The sequence below is a fragment of the Melospiza melodia genome, chromosome 29 (assembly GCF_035770615.1).
Source record: "Melospiza melodia melodia isolate bMelMel2 chromosome 29, bMelMel2.pri, whole genome shotgun sequence".
Classification (NCBI taxonomy): domain Eukaryota; kingdom Metazoa; phylum Chordata; class Aves; order Passeriformes; family Passerellidae; genus Melospiza; species Melospiza melodia.
In genome coordinates, this window is record NC_086222.1 from 8,387,198 (window position 1) to 8,402,807 (window position 15,610).

A 15,610-nucleotide genomic window follows, 5' to 3' on the forward strand; every position below is an offset into this window, starting at 1 on the left:
CCCCAGAGCTCTGTGACCGCATGGGCACAGGGCTGTGTTTTAGGAAAGTGCTGCCTGGCATTCTGGAGAAAGAAACCTGGAGAAATCCATGCCGAAAGAGCAGCTTGGCTTGAGCCTGCTCTGTGTGGCCCAGCAGCTGTGGATGAGCTCAGAGCAGAGGTGGGTGAGCCACTGTTTGCCCAGTCTGGGCTGGGCAGACGTGCTCCCTCAGAGTCTGTACTTCACTGGGGATCAGAGGAAGATTCTCCTGCATGAACCTTCCTCCCAGCAGCTGAAGCTCTCCCTGCTCTCTCTCCTCTCCAGGTGCCGTCAGCTGCCCCGAAACAGAGCTGGTTTGGGGTTTCCCCACCAGAGCTGGTATTTCAGAACTTTGTCGCTCGGGAGGTCTCGGAAATGGTGCTGTCTCTCATGAATAAGGACAAGGTAAGTGCTGGCACCCAGAGCTTTAACGCTGTGCTGGAAGAGGAGAGTGCTCTCATTCCCTCAGTGTACAGCAAAGCAAGTTATCTGCTGCAGCACATGCAGAAGAAAATGTCTCAGCACCTTCTTCTGCAAGATGGTGGAAATCTTCCTGTGCTGGGAATTGTCCCCAGATTTTGGCCAGGCGTTGATGGTGTTTATCCCAAAGGAGTTTCCTTCTCTTGAAAGCTCTGGATTGACTGGAATGTTGAGGGCTGTACAGTTCTTAGCTGCTCTCATGCTTTGCCTTGGCTCTATAGCACACCCTGTGTCTCCTTGGTTCATCTTGGCTCCTGGTAGGAATCTCTGCCTCTCTCAGCCAGTTTGGCTCCCTTTGTGCAGATCACAGCCAAAGCTCAGGGGCTGAGCCTTCTGCACTTTATGCTGGAATCACTTCTCATTAATGGCATTGGCCCTGCAGGAACCGTGTTCTGCAAGAGCCCTGCAATCAGAGTGATGGAGCAGAAGCAGTGAGAGGCCTTTAGGTGCCACTTGAGGCTCCTGCTCAGCTTCATCCAGCTCTGCTCAGCTTTTCCAAAAGCAACATGGTGCTCTGCTTTCCCTTTGCAGAAGCACAGCACATCCAAAGGCATGTGCTCCTGGAGGTTTCCACCTTCACCTGAAGAAATTGGCATTGTTTTGCAGTTTCCCAAGAGAGCTGAGAGGGAAAAAGTTGAAAAATGTCAATTGTGTTCCACTGTAAAGAGGAAAACTTGAGACCATTTGAATTTCAGTCCGGGAAACATTTTCTCAAGTGAGGCTTGTGCCAAGAGTGGGCTGGTGGGAGGAGACAGGAGGGAGTCCAAATCACCTGGTTTAGACTTTTGGAGAGCATTTTGGTGCTCAGGGGTTGATGAGATCAGTGTGCAAGAAAATGCATGTGCGCTGATCATGGAGTACCCCAGAGGGCCGAACCTGGCCTGCTGGCTGCAGGCAGGAATGCCCAGCAGCCCAGCTTGCCTGCACAGGCAGCAGGAAGCCCTGGAGAGCCAAGATTGGCTTTTCATACTGGAACCACACTGTCAGTCAGTGCTGGTCCTGTTTCTCCAGGCAGAAAATGCCTCTGAAGCCCCATGGTCAATAGACACCGCCTGTCTGTGTTTCTGTCACTTTTGGCAAGCTGGTTGCTCTCATGGTTTTATGATTCTTGCTTGCTGCTTTACTGCCCATTTAAATTCTCTTTGCCATCTCCTTGTTTTAGGGATTGTCTTGCTGTGTTCATTCCTTCTTTTGCTTTTCAGGTTTGCTTTTATTCCCAGTAAGACCACAGTGTTTGGTCTCCTGTCTTGCTGCTCTGCCTGCCTGACTGTATCCCCAGAAGGTCCCTACCCAAAGCTGATCTGCTAGAAGGGAATTTCTTCCTTCCCCCACAGAAATGGGCTGGTTTGCTTTTAGGTAGCACATTCCCCCTCTGGAACATGACCATTTCGTGGCTGTGTGCAGGCAGAAGCCAGCAGGTTTTTTGGCCTTGTTGAATATGCAGGTGACTTGGTTCAGGTGCTGTGTCTCCCCATGCTGCTGGTGCTGACCTGCTCGGCCCTTCCTTCCCAGCAGGCAGTGCCCTACTGCCCCTGGCCAAAATGCTGGAGCCAGAGAGAAGGGATTCAAGTTCAGCCTTGTGAATGATGTGCCTGTGCCTGCTCAGCTGAAAGTGCTTTGGAAAAGGGGCAGGGGAGGGATGTTAGCAGGGCATGGACAGGTCTCCTCTCCTCCCGTTTCCACAAGTGGCAAAATCATAATTTCATGTCTTTGCTGCAGTTTCTTCACGTGGTGAAGGTCTCCATGGAGAGCTCCCCTTACTTCCAGCTGGTGAGCTCCAGCGATGCGTACCGTGCCGTGCCGCCGGGCGCCTCTGTCCCTGTGCGCATCCGCTTCACCCCCAGCAAGAACAAGGTGAGGCTGGAGGAGCCAAAGCACACAATGATCTCCACAGCCATTGTTTTTCCTGCACTCTGGCTGCAGCCCATTGCATGCTGTGAGCTGGGCTCCAGGCGTGGGCAGGCAGCCTGCAGCCAGTCACACCTTGGCACTGCTGGCAGGCACTGCAACCAGGCCTGACAGGCTCTGCTCCCCTCCCTGCCCATTGCTGAGCATTGCCAAGGGAAGGTGCACGGGAAAGAGGATGAAAATGACAGAGGGCTGTTGATAGATGTTGGGCCATCTCTAGGTCCAGTGGAAGGGGTTTCATTCTGATGGAAAACACCGGAGGAACAAAGAGGTCAGAGAGCTTTCCTCCTTCCTGGACTGCCAACAGCTTCCCTGCCTGCCCCTGGGCTGGAGCAAAGCCGGTGCTTTTTCACCCCCTCTGTTGTGCAGCCTTGCAGCTGTGCTGTCCCAGAGCACAAGTGAGCATGGCACAGCTGCAGGGCCAGGGCAGAGGATGTGCTGTGCCCGTGAGCCCGGCCTGGCACAGGCACGCTGGGCCCTGGGTGCCCTTGGTCAGCAGGAGGTTGCTGAGCTGCAGGGCACTTGGACACCTGCCTGAAGGAGCTGGTGGAGGGCAGGTACAAGCTGCAGGCAGAGCTGTGAGCCCAGAGCCCGTGGCAGTGACACTGCTGGGGCTCTGTCTTCATGCCTGTCCCTGTGCTTGCTCTGTCAGCTGGCACCCATTCCATGCCAAAGGTGCTTTTGCGGGGAGGTTTGAACAGCAGTGCTGAGGCCCTGGCAAGTCTGATCTCAGTGCTGGGATCTGGAGGGTTCATGTTCTGATCTGGAGGCTTGTTCATACAGAAGGGTTGAGGGCATGGCATGGAAGGGAGGAAGCCTTGCAGGGAAACAAAGAGAGGCCCTTTCCAACAGCATCCTGCTACCTCTTAGCACCGTTCTTCTCCTGACTTGGTTGGACAGGCAAAGTTAGAGGGGAGTTGTGAGCCAACTGATGTTTCTGCACCAGGCCAGAGGTGCAGGATGTCTTTGGGTGCAGCTGTTTTCTCCTCTTCCTTTTGCTGCTTAGGGTCAGTTGAACACTTTGTCCTATTCTCAGACAGTGGGAATATAGAAGCCTAAAGAGCAATGTCCTGTGTTCCCCAGCTCCATGTTGCTTAGAAGGGGCTTAGGAATTCTTTAGCATCATTAAAGTTTAGAGTAAAAATGATGGTGGCCTAGGGCTGTTATCTGTATGAGCCAAGTGACACAAGAGCTGAATTCCACTGAGACAGATTTTGCAAAGTGCACTGGTGCCTTTAAAATGTGACATAGTAGTAGAACTTAGTGTTCATTTGAGGGTGCAATAGGTAAATTGATGCCCTTGGAGGGGTATAGGAAATGGTTTTTCTTCTGCCATGGGGATGGCACTAAATGTCCTGTGCTGAGCCAGTTTCTTTTCCTGCAGGATTATTGCCATGAGCTGGTGTGCCTCACTGGAAGGGAAAGGATCGTTGTGCCAATTCGGGCCATTGGTGCCCGAGCTGTGCTGGACTTCCCTGCCCAGCTGGACTTCTCCAAGTGTCCAGTCAAGGTCAGCACCCAGCAGACTCTGCTGGTGCGCAATGTCGGTGCCCGGGCAGCTCGGTACCAGCTGGGCACCCAGAGGTGAGGCAGCTCATCTGTCCCTGTGCAAACACCTTTGGGTGAGAGCGGAGTTGGGAAAGAGCTACAGAAGGAACCAAGCACCGGATCTGCTGCCCTGCAGCCTGGCTGGAAGTGAGCAGGATGGAAGGCATCTGCTCTTGCTTTCAGTGGCCTTGGAGCTTTCTGTGTCCCAGATTTCCTGGAGGCTGCTGGAACATGTTGGGAGCTGGCTTGCACCCTGCTGAGCACAAGCAGCTTCTGAAATGCTTCCTCAGCACTGTCAGGGCTGCCTGCTGCCCTGTGTGGTAGCCGGGAGCCGGAATGACTCCTCCCTGCAGGGATCTCCCTGTGCCTTGGGCCATGGCAGGCAGTGGGATGGATCAGCTTTGGGCAGCAGCTGCTCCGGGATGTCCCACCTGAACACCCAGCAAGGCCCTCAGGGCTTTGCAGATGGGCCAGCCTGGCTGATTCTGCAGCTGCAGCAGTGTTTGTAAAACCTTGTGTGAATAATCCATGCCAGATGGGCAGCAGCAGCCTCAGCTCACCTCTCATGGCCATGCTGTGGGGCACAAGCTGTGCCCCCAGCTCCTGTGCACAGAGGGCTCTGGTGCCTCCTTTGCACAGCCAGCAAAGCGCTGATGTGGGAGTCAGGAACTGTGCCAAGGACTTGGGCACCGTCCCGTGGGCTGGTGCCATGGCAAGAGACAATCCTGGTCCAGGCACAGGGAGAAGGGCGGATCATAGGGGAGGCAGAGCTCAGTGCTCAGCACCACAGCAGCGTGAGGCCTTGTCCCTGCCAGCCTGAGCCATGTGCTGCAGGATAATGGAGTGGAAGCAGGAGAGCTGATGCTGGCTGCTCTGCAGCTTTGGAGCTGGGCTGCTGCTCCTGGGCGGCACTGGCTCAAGGCAGTGAAGAAATGAAAGCAATCTGCACTGGATGATAGCAAAGAGATAAGGGAGATGGGTAAAGAAGAACAAGGGAGTTATTCCTCAGCAAGAGAAAAGTGGTGAGCAGGTGCGCCCATAGTGGAGAAACAATGATGCTGCCTTTGTTTTTCGAGGAAAAGTGCTGCTTTTTTCATTTGGAAATCAAGAGGGAACCTTTCCCCATCAAATAATTGATTCTCCTCTGTCCCTTCCCCAAAATGGCCATGGGGTGTTTTTGCATAAGCAGCTTTCTCCTTGAGCAGGGGCAGGTGTCTCTTGTTGAGATGTGCAGAGCAGAGCCAGGGGCAGTCCTGTGAGTACAATAGAGGACACAGCTCACTGGTTCTTGATTTTGAACCAAAAGGCAGAGTGGGCACTGATTGGCATCAACCATGAAATCAACTGGTGAATGTTGTGCAGCTTCAAGTGCTGATTTCAGTGGATGTTGGTGGCTTTTGGAGTGTGTCTGCTGAGTTCAAGGGCAGGTGAGGTGCTGTGCTAGATTCAGGACAGCCAAGTTTGGTTGTTGAAGCTCTTGCTCTTGGCTGTGCCAGCTGGTGCACTGCTGACAAGCTGGTCCTTTCCTCTAGGATTCATCTGTGCCCTGGGTAGAACTGTTGCTGCTCTTTTCAGAGGATGTTTGGGAATGCCCTGGATTGGTGTCTCAGAACAGTGTCTGTAATGATTGTGTGGGTCAAACTCTCTTGAGAAAGCTCCTCCATGGGAACAGCAGTTGCAGCTCAGAAGGAGCAAAGCAGGGAAGCTGTGGCTGGAAGGGCTGCTTTCAGAAGTTAGTGGGGACACCTTGATGTCCATGCCATTGCAGATGGGGAAACTGAGGCACGGAGCCATGTCTGGGTGTGTGTTCAGGGTCCTTCATGGGACCTGCAGCAACCCGGGGGCTTCTCCTGCCTTTCCTGTGCCCAGAGCCCATCAGGGGGTGTTGGCTGCTGCCCCTTGGCTGGAGCTGCCTCCTGTGCCCAGGGCCCTGTGCTGAGCACACGGGGCTGTGTTGGTTGGAAACCCAGGGTGCCCTGAGCCCGGGTTTTGTGCCCCCGAGCCACGACAGCCGGACCTGTGCAATGCCTTTAACCGAGCCATTGCCTGCTCTGTCCTCGGCCTGCAGGGGCAGCGTCACTGCACCGAGTTTACACTTCGACCTCGCTGAGCTCGACTTCGGGGACATCTCCTTTGGTGAGTGTTCCCTGGGCTGGGACACAGCCTCAGGGATCTGTGCCTTCCAACAGAAAAGCATCCCTCACTCCTGCTCTGCCCCAGCAGCCTCTTCAGGCTGTGAACTGCAGGGCTGCTGCTGCTGCTGCTGCCTCAGGGGGCATCTTGCCATTGTGAGATCCAATGGAAGCAAGGAATAGAAAGGTAGAATTTTCTGGTGTCTCTGTGCTGCTTTAAAAGACAGATGTCTGCCAAGGAAGGTGGGAATCTTGCTGCAGTGGAAAGATGAGCCCCTCCCTCCAAATGATTATCCCTTTGAAATGACAGGGCTCCCAGGCAAAACTGTGGTAAAAGGAATACCAGTTCTTTGCTAGACTGTCTCAGGAGAGCACAGACAAGAAGGCAAGAACAGACATTTCCCAGATGCCAAGTCCTGTTTTTCCCCTTTGGTGGAGGTCTGGTGACAGCAGGAGGAGCTGTGGGCTCTGGCAGGGCAGGGATCCCCCCCAGCCGGTGCGGGAAGGGAAGGGAAGGAGGAAATGCTCCTTTTGCAGTGCCCCAGAGGGCAGGGGAATGCAGGCAGTGCCCAGCAGCAGCAGCAGCAGCAGCGGGGCAGGCAGGCAGGGTCGGTGCCAGCGCTGAGCTGCAGCCAGGGCAGCCCCGGGCCAAGCACAAACCCTCCCGTAGCAGCAGCGGCCGAGCTGCGAGCCCCGAGCGGGAGGAAGGGAAGCTCCGCTCCCTGCCCAGCCTCAGCTCCCACTGCACAGCCGCCCACGGCATCACGCCACAACTCCCAAAAACCCCCCAGGGAAAAGCCCAGCCCAGGGCCAAAACCGCCCAAAACCCCCCAGAACCCCTGTCCCCCTTCCCAGAGCCAGGGCAACGTTCACGGCCAAGCCTAAAGCCACAACAATGAAGTTCTTGAACTTCTGAAGGAAACTCATTGCCTTTCTTGAGCTGCTTCTTCCCCAGCCTGCATCACCACGGAGGCGCTTGTCAAGTTGACTTTGGAAGGAATGAAACAAGAAAGGCAACAGATGGAAATATGGGTCTGAAGCAGGAGACTGATCCTGCTGAATCCAATTTCATGCCTAAGGGCTCTTCGGCTGAAGGCAGCTGTTGTATCTTTGCTTCTTTGTAACTGTTGACTGTTGTCTGCGTGTGCTGGCCTCAGTGTCGTTGGAGGTTTTGACATCTGGGTTTGTCCTTTGTGTGCCTCTCTTGCCTCCCTGCTGGAGTCCCTGCTGGAGCTGGCAGTGGTCACTTGGATGGGCACAGAGAAGCTCTGGGCTGCAGCTGCAGTTGTTTTTCCTCCCCATCTGTGTCCCAGTGACTCTTGGTGAGCAGGCCTGGGGAGAAGTCTCCTCCCCACAGAGCTGGCCAGCCCAGCCAGATGTGCAGTGCAGAGCAGGCTGTGGCTGCTCTGCGCGCTCTGCAGGACATGCCCTCCATGAGTGGCTGTATCTCTGGCTTTGCAGGATGGAAAGCAAATCTCAGAGCCAAAGTGGGGTAAACCCTTGCAGGCAGCACTCTCAGTGCGCAGCCCGGCTGTGATGTCCCTGTGTGTGGGGTGAGGTGGGACCTGGTTCCTGATTGCTAATCTCAAAGCAAGGCTGGGCTGTGCCTCCAGCTGAGTGGGCTCTGAGCTGTCACATGCTCAGTCTGTTTGGCCCAAAGCAAGAGATGCCTTAAGGATCCTGCAGAGAGAAGCTGCATTAGGGTGCTTTGCATCACGTTCTAGTTCCTGATCCCATCCTCACTTTCTTTTGCTGTAGCTTCTTCTCACTGACAACTCACTCTTTATATGTGTTGAAAAAGGTGGGAGTGTTGGCAGGCTGAGCAGGGAATTGGACAGCTTGAATTCTCAGAGTAAATGCTGGGTCTGGGTGCACACTCATCACTGAGAGAGAACTGGTGCTGGTTTGGGGCAGGTGAGGGAGCTCGTCCCCATCACAAAGAGAGAAGCTTGCAGTGTTCAGCAGGGCTAGGAGTGGGCATTTTCAAGGCTGCAGTCTGGAATCTGTGTCAAAGGGAACTAAGTGACGATTAATTCCTCACGCAGCTTCTGGGTGAGCTGTAGTTCAGATCATGAAGAGCTCAACTCCAATCCCACTTTGATCCTGCCAGGATCTTGCCCCCAGCATGATGCCCTGCTGGGTGCCTGAATGGCTGTTTGTGTCCTTGCCCAGGCTTTCCCTACACGCAGCGCTGCCGCCTCACCAACAGCTCCGCGGTGCCCCTGACGTTCCAGCTCCGCATGTCGGACGATGGCACGCAGCCGGCTGTGGACAGCGTGGATCAGATCCGCAGGGACAGCGACCCGGCCTGGAGCAAGGGAATCCATTTCCATGTGGAGCCCAGGGAGTTCACCATCAATCCCAGCAGAGGCACCATCCTCCCCCAGGGACACCAGGACATCGAGGTACGGGAAGAGCCCAGCCAGAGCCGCTGCAGCACCAGGGCTGGAGCTGCACTGCAGGGTGGGAGGGCTTTAGCTCTGGTGCCAGCTTGGAGCATCCTGGCACGGAGAGATCTGCACTGCTGGGAGGCCTCTGCTGGCTGGCTTAGTCGGGATGTTCCTCAAGGAGCACTGTTTGCTTTCCAAAATCATATGCTGAGCTCACAGACCTTATGGTCAAGGCGTGAAACCATTCTTGTGTTTTTGAGAGCGATGGATTTGATGGCAACGGGGCAGAGCAAGGATGAGGGCAGAAGGTGGCTGTTAGAGAGATGTCATTGTATCAAGCAGTGAGCTTTTCTTCTTGGTGTCATTTCCCCCCTCCTGGGGAGCAGAATGATTTGTGTTCACTGCAGGAAGCTCCAGTGGAGACAAAAAAATCTGCAGCCATGTGTAGCGGTTCAAATTTATTGTATTGATTCCTTGTTAAGTGGTTTGTTCTGTTGTACCCCGTGTTGTCCCCGAGTTAGTTTACCCGTGGGTTTTACCCTCCCTCAAAGCTGTCCCTCATGCCATTCCCTGCCCCTTGTTCCAGCTCTTTCCCTGCCTGTCAAACCCAGCCCCTTTTGTTCCCCAACTTTCTTTGCCAATTTAACCTGGAGCCAATCCCTGTCTGCAACGCCCCTTTGGAATTCCCCTGTTCCTGGAGGCCCCATTGGCCCAAGTGAGCCATCCTCCCCACCCTCCTACCCAAAGTGGCCCTAGACACTTGATGTAATCCCCTCAGTGCTCCCCTAAGGATTCCCTTTTGGTTTGCTGTTTGTATCCACCTCCTGATTTGTGTCTGTACAAAAGCCCTTGCACAGGAGTGTCCAGGGCTCTTTTGGCTCTGATCCTTTTGCTTGGAATAAACCCTTTCTTGTGTAATTTCAAGATACAGATCCTCCTCCTTTCTCCTCTGCCTGGTCCCGTTGGTGGCTTGTCTCTTGCAGTGTAGAGCAAGAGGCTCTGAGGGTTCTGCCTGTGGTCATTGCCCACCCTGGGGCAGTTTTGAGGGTTCTGCCTGTGGTCAATGCCCACCCTGGGGCAGTTCTGAGGGTTCTGCCTGTGGTCAATGCCCACCCTGGGCCAGTTCTGAGGGTTCTGCCTGTAGTCAGTGCCCACCCTGGGGCAGTTCTGAGGGTTCTGCCTGTGGTCAGTGCCCACCCTGGGGCAGTTCTGAGGGTTCTGCCTGTGGTCAATGCCCACCCTGGGGCAGTTCTGAGGGTTCTGCCTGTGGTCATTGCCCAGCCTGGGGCAGTTCTGAGGGTTCTGCCTGTGGTCAGTGCCCACCCTGGGGCAGTTCTGAGGGTTCTGCCTGTGGTCAATGCCCACCCTGGGGCAGTTCTGAGGGTTCTGCCTGTGGTCATTGCCCAGCCTGGGGCAGTTCTGAGGGTTCTGCCTGTGGTCAGTGCCCACCCTGGGGCAGTTCCCCACTCCTGGCGTGGGGCCGGAGTTCTCAGAGCCAGCCCGGGCTCGGGGTCCCAGGGCAGCCATGAACTGCCCAGCACCTGCTGGGCCACACTTTGCCCTCAGCCTCCTGCTGTAAAGCTGAACTCGTTGTGGTCAAGTCAGATTTCCTCTGCATGGATGTCTTTGCAGTCAGATGAGAAATTGGCCCCTTCATTTGAATGCAGTGGTGCATGGAGCTGTAGTCTAATGTTTTAATGTAGCTGACCTGTGCCCTGATAGCAAGGTGTGTTTAACAAATGTGGTATTGCCAGACGGCTTTTGTTACTCTGAGACTGTGCTCTACACATGGAGCAGCAGAAGAATGAAGGGCAAATCCTCCCTCAGGAACTGGAGGATATCACCCGTGGGTAATGAGCTTTTGGAAGGAAGCATTGACTGTTCTTCTCTTCCACCAGGTGACCCTGTGCTCCAACACGGTGATGGAGTTCTACCGGAGGTTGCTGGTGGACCTGGAGGGTGTTGGCAAGGGAGTGGCAGCCCTGATCATCACAGCCAGGTACCAGCCCTTGCCTGGCCTCCCCCAGGCACTGCCTTGCCCAGGCTGTGCTGGCTGCAGCTGCCAAGGAGAAGTGCTGATGAATGCCCTCATGTTGTGCCAGCTGGACACGAGAACAGCAGTGCTTGGGCAGCAGCCTGTAGTGAAAAGCACGTTTGCTGCCAGCCCAGCACGGTCCTGGGCCCTCTTCTAAAGGCACCAGGAATGATATCATTGATTGGCCTTGTTTTTGGTGCTTGAGGTGGAACAAATTTCCTGAGGGCCTCCTCTCCTTCAGGCTGCAAGAGGTGGAGTTGTGCTGGCTGTGAGCACCGTGCACTGGTTTGGGCCACACCAAGCAGCTGCTGAGAGTCAGGCTCTGGCTCTGTCCATGAGGGCACATGGCAGGGGGGAAGTGGCTCCCAGCAAGAGTGGGGAGGGCAAGGTCTGACAAGGGGAAAGCAGCCCTTGATGTGGCAGGTCAGCTGCAGTTGTTGTCCTTCCCTCTGCTTCCCATTTTGAGCTTTAATGTTGTCAGAGTTGAGAGCAAAAGTCGTTGTTGCTGCAGCAGAATTCCATGCTGCTGTGCTGCTGTGGGTGTCAGTGTGATGCCCAGAGGGATGCAGCTCCCTGGTGCTGTTCCCTGTGCCAGGCAGAGCCATGCAGGCAGTGCCTGGGCTGCCACTGTGTACAGCAGGTGGAGCTGGGGCCAGGCAGTGCCTGGAGCTGTGCAGTGAAGGAGCCAGGGAGCTGCAGGGCCTGGCAGGGGCTGATCAGCCCCTCTGTGGGGCAGCTGCTGTCTCGTGCCCTCCAGGGCTGGGGCAAAGAGCTGAGTTCTCAGGCAGGGCAACAGCACCATGGCAGAGAAGGGAGTCATTTTTACTGAGACCCTGGAGCTGTGTGTTCCTTGAGCCTTAGGGAGCACTGATCCTTGTTGGGAAGGCTTCCCCAGAGCTTGTGGGTCACTGGCACTGTTGCAGGAGTCCTTGCAAGCCTTCTTGGGTAAAGGAGGGGCTGACGCAGCTGTGGGGCAAAGTGCTCTGCCTGGGGCACTTGGCAGCCTCTGGGTGCTGCCTCTCAGGGTTTGCCCCTCCTTGACAAGACATGTTGGAGTGGGAAGAGGTAGAAGGCAATTTATCCCTGTAGGGCTCTTCAGTGTGCATTTGACAGTGACCAATGTGTTCTGCTCCATTGCACAATCTTTGGGGGTAGGCATTCTCCATTCTCTCAGTACCTCTGATTGTCCTGGGCTCATCTCTTTGCCCAGGTGTCTCGTTCCTGAGCTCCAAGTGTCCTCCCCAGTGCTGCTGTGTGATGAGTGCCACCTGAAGGTGCCCTATGAGAGGAAGATCCTCATTAGGAATCCCAGCCACCTTCCTGGCTGCTACGGGCTTATTCCCCAGGTTTGGCATCACATCCACCTCCTCCTGTCAAATCTTCCTGAGGAGATTATTAGGGGAACAAAGGGTTTGGATAAGACCTTGCTGGTTTCTATTCGGTCTTAAAGATCTGCTGAGAACAGGATCCTACCCAACTGTAAACTTGAGGAGGCAGTTTAAGCCCCTGAGGAAACAGTTGATGCTCTAGTCCTCAGGCTGTTTTCCTGTGGGAGATCTTAGAGGGTTGTGAAAAGCTGCTGCACCCACAGACACCAGTGCCTGTGCTGGCAGCCTCCTTGCAGGATGCCCTGGGAGTGCTAAGCCTACAATTCTTGCATCTTGTTTGTGCCTTTGACCTTTGTCCTGGGGAGCTTTAAAGGTGTGTGTAAGTTGCTGTTGTGGTGGATGTTAAGGAGCCTAAAGTTTCTTGAGAGGTCCCTCTGAATGTGCGTTTCATTGTGTCCCTTCCAGAAACGCAAGGAGGACTCTGCTGTGCTCTACTCCAGCCCCAAGCCCTGTGGGATTGTGCAGCCCCAGAGCACAGCAGAGATCCCAGTTGTGGTGGCAGTGCAGGCCCTGGGCACTCATCGCACCGACGTTCTCATCGGCGTGTTTGGGGATGAGAGGAACCCCCTGGTGAGGGCAAGGGGAGCTGTGAGCCTGTGTGCAGCTGCTCCTGGCAGGGTGCACGGGGACAGGGATTCTGCCGGGGAAAACAGGCACAGGCTGCTGGGGAGAAGGACAGGAGGGATGGGGGCACAAACAGCTCCTGCCTTAGAGGTGGCAATCTCAGTGTCTGACACAGAATGGAGTTGGGCTGAGCTGGAATCCAGGGGGATTTCAGGTCATTTTTCTTTCAAATGCTGTTAACTTTGGAAACATCTGTTTGACAATGTCATCTCTCTGAGCGCAAGAGAGGATGTCAGAAGTCTTCTGGGAACCTTGAGCTTTCTGTAAAAGAAAGGAAAGCTGGCACTTGAAGAGTGGTTTCAAGGACTGAAGCTTCGATTAAAACATATGGAAATGGCAATGCCAAATTCCCTGGATGGCACCAAACATCTGAACCCGGGCCATCGTGGCACTGCCTGTAAATCAGTGAACAGGAAGAAAAGGCAATGCAGGCTGTGCCAGGGAGCCTGAAGTTTGACCAAACAGTTGCTTTTAACTATCAGGCTGCTTCCGTTAAAGAGGAGGGTTTCTCCCCACCAGAACAACCAGTTGTTTAACTGTCAGGCTGGTCTTACCTAGAGATTTCTTGCAAAGATGAAAGCTTTCGGACAGTAATTTTGAGTTTGAAAGGTTCTCTTACCTTAATCCTTTCCAATTTGGAGGTGAACATGTAATTTTCTTTTTCCCAAAAGCCCAGCATTTCAGCTGGAGAGTGGTAGCTGTCCCTAAAGAAATAACTTGAGCAGGGTTGAGCTGTTGAAGGTTTTTTAGGTTTCTCTGTTGTGGTTTGTTTTGGGTTTTTTAAAATCTTTCTTGCTTGCTTCCTGGAACAGAGAGCACAATTACGGAGCTCAGGACGGCTGGCAGAAATCTCCCCAAGCCCAAGGCTGGCAGAGCTTGGCAGGATCCCAGCACCACAGCCTGTGTATGTATGGATGGAAGGATGGATGGATGGATGGAAGGATGGATGGATGGATGGATGGATGGATGGATGGATGGATGGATGGATGGATGGATGGATGGATGGATGGATGGATGGATGGATGGGGAATGCGACCTGAGTCACCTGGGAGTGTTGTAAAATGTCAACCAACCCCCCAGCGGTGTCAGGGGAACATTCCTGATAAATCCCTGGTGGAGCTGCAGAGTTTCTGGCCTTGGGCACTGGGTGGGCTGTGCTGGCTGGGCACTGGCTGGGTCTGCCCCTCGGTGTCTCAAATCTCACCTTTTTGCTGCCTTCTCTGTCTTTTCCTCTCCCACTGTGCTTTTTGCATCCTCACCAGGTGTAAATGCCTGTCCTCTGTAATTGCTCAATGCGAGCAGTTGCAGCTGCTGCAGCACCTCCGTGCCATCCCTGTGCTGCCTTTAGAACAGACCTGCCCCAGCCTGGATTGGGAAGGGCTGGATCAAAGCATTTCTCAGTTCAACGAGCCAGCACCCAGCCAGGGGCTGCATCCTGGCCAGGAGCTGCTGGTGCAGGTGTCCCTCCCTCCCTCCCTCCCACTGCAGGTCCCTGTTCATAGTTATTTATTTTCCAGAGATGAGCTCCACCCACCTAAATTCAAACCCCAGCCACCAAAGGAGATGAGAACCAGTCTGGATTGCCGGGCAACTCGATGGAGGCACTTCAGGACTGGACAGGAGGAGGCAGCCAGGGCCCTGTCCAGGTTTAGACCAAATTTGGGGAAGAATCCCCCGAAGCAGCTCCGGTGGGAAAAAAGCAGATCCAATCGGCCCCTTCCCCCAACTGGTCCAGCAGGAAAAAATACCTCCCTGGAGAAAGGTGGAAAACAACCTGTTTGTTAAACAATAAAACCAAAACAATATCAAACAATGAGACCCCTTGCCACTCGAAAAGAGATGACAAACTGAGAAAAGCCCATCCCTGGGTTGCAGCTCACTCAGTCTCTGATCAGTCCCTCCAGTGCTGGAATTGTCTCAGGCCAGGCCCGGCCCGGTGGGCCACAGGTGCAGCTGCAGGTGCTCTCCTGGGTGTTCAGTCCAGAGCAGGTTTCAAGAGGTCCAAAGAAAAGAAAATACACAGTCCAGGCAACTTCTTTGCCTCAGCTAGCTAACACTAACTAAAAAGCCAAAGAAGAGCTTTGTCCCGCTGTCTGTCCACAGACAACAGCAGTCCAGGAGCAGGAATGTGAGGGAGTGGAGTGCAGTGTATGAAAACAAACTGCGCGCTTCTTCTCTCCCCCCTTCACTCTCTGGAACACTCTTAAAGGTGCAAAACTTATTATTCAACATAAACAGAATGAGACGACTGGGGATAAAAGCATCATATGGTCAACCGAGGACATTCCACCCCTTATCCCCATATCATCTGCTCACTACTAAAACTAATATAAACTCTAACTCTACAAGTACATACATGATACATCCATTATACAGCTATACACAGACAATGGTAATAACATTCAGCAAACAGTGATATTTACAGAGGTTTTATCCAACATTCAGATCTCCCTGAGGTACACATCGTGTTCTTCCATCTTTTTGCATTATCCACCATGTGCAACCTGGTCCCTGAGCAAAAACAACCCCACGAATGGGTTTGTCTGTATTCGAGGCAGGATTAATCTAACTGTCTTCCCTAATAAACCTCTGACATGTACCACTGGGACTTTGTCTCCATCTACTCTCTGCAAAGGCTCAGATTGGGCAGGGCCCACTCGGTTAGTAGAGCCTCGGGTGTGAACTAACCAGGTGGCTTTTGCCAGAAGCTGCTCCCAGTTTTTGAAAGATCCCCCACCTAATGCTTTCAATGTGGTTTTTAACAGTCCGTTGTACCTCTCTCCTTTTCCTGCAGCTGGTGCATGCTAGGGGATATGGTACACCCCCTCAATGCCATGTTCCCTAGCCCAGGTGTTGATAAGGCTGTTCTTGAAATGAGTCCCATTGTCTGACTCAATCCTCTCAGGGGTGCCATGTCTCCACAGAACTTGCTTTTCCAGGCCCGGGATGGTGATCCGGGCTGTAGCATGAGACACAGGGTAGGTTTCCAACCATCCAGTGGTGACTTCCACCAAGGTCAGCACGTAGCGCTTGCCCTGGCGTGTCTGGGGCAGTGTGATTGAGTCAATCTGCCAGGCCTCCCCATAC

General features: G+C 54.0%; 1 long non-coding RNA gene across 1 annotated transcript; it reads left to right on the forward strand.

The window, feature by feature from the left end:
- The first annotated feature begins 10,399 nt into the window (after positions 1–10,399).
- Positions 10,400–12,436, forward strand: LOC134430724 (uncharacterized). Its single transcript, XR_010030903.1, has 3 exons — positions 10,400–10,475; positions 11,722–11,857; positions 12,305–12,436. It is a non-coding gene; the product is annotated as an uncharacterized LOC134430724 (long non-coding RNA).
- The last annotated feature ends 3,174 nt before the right edge of the window (positions 12,437–15,610 follow it).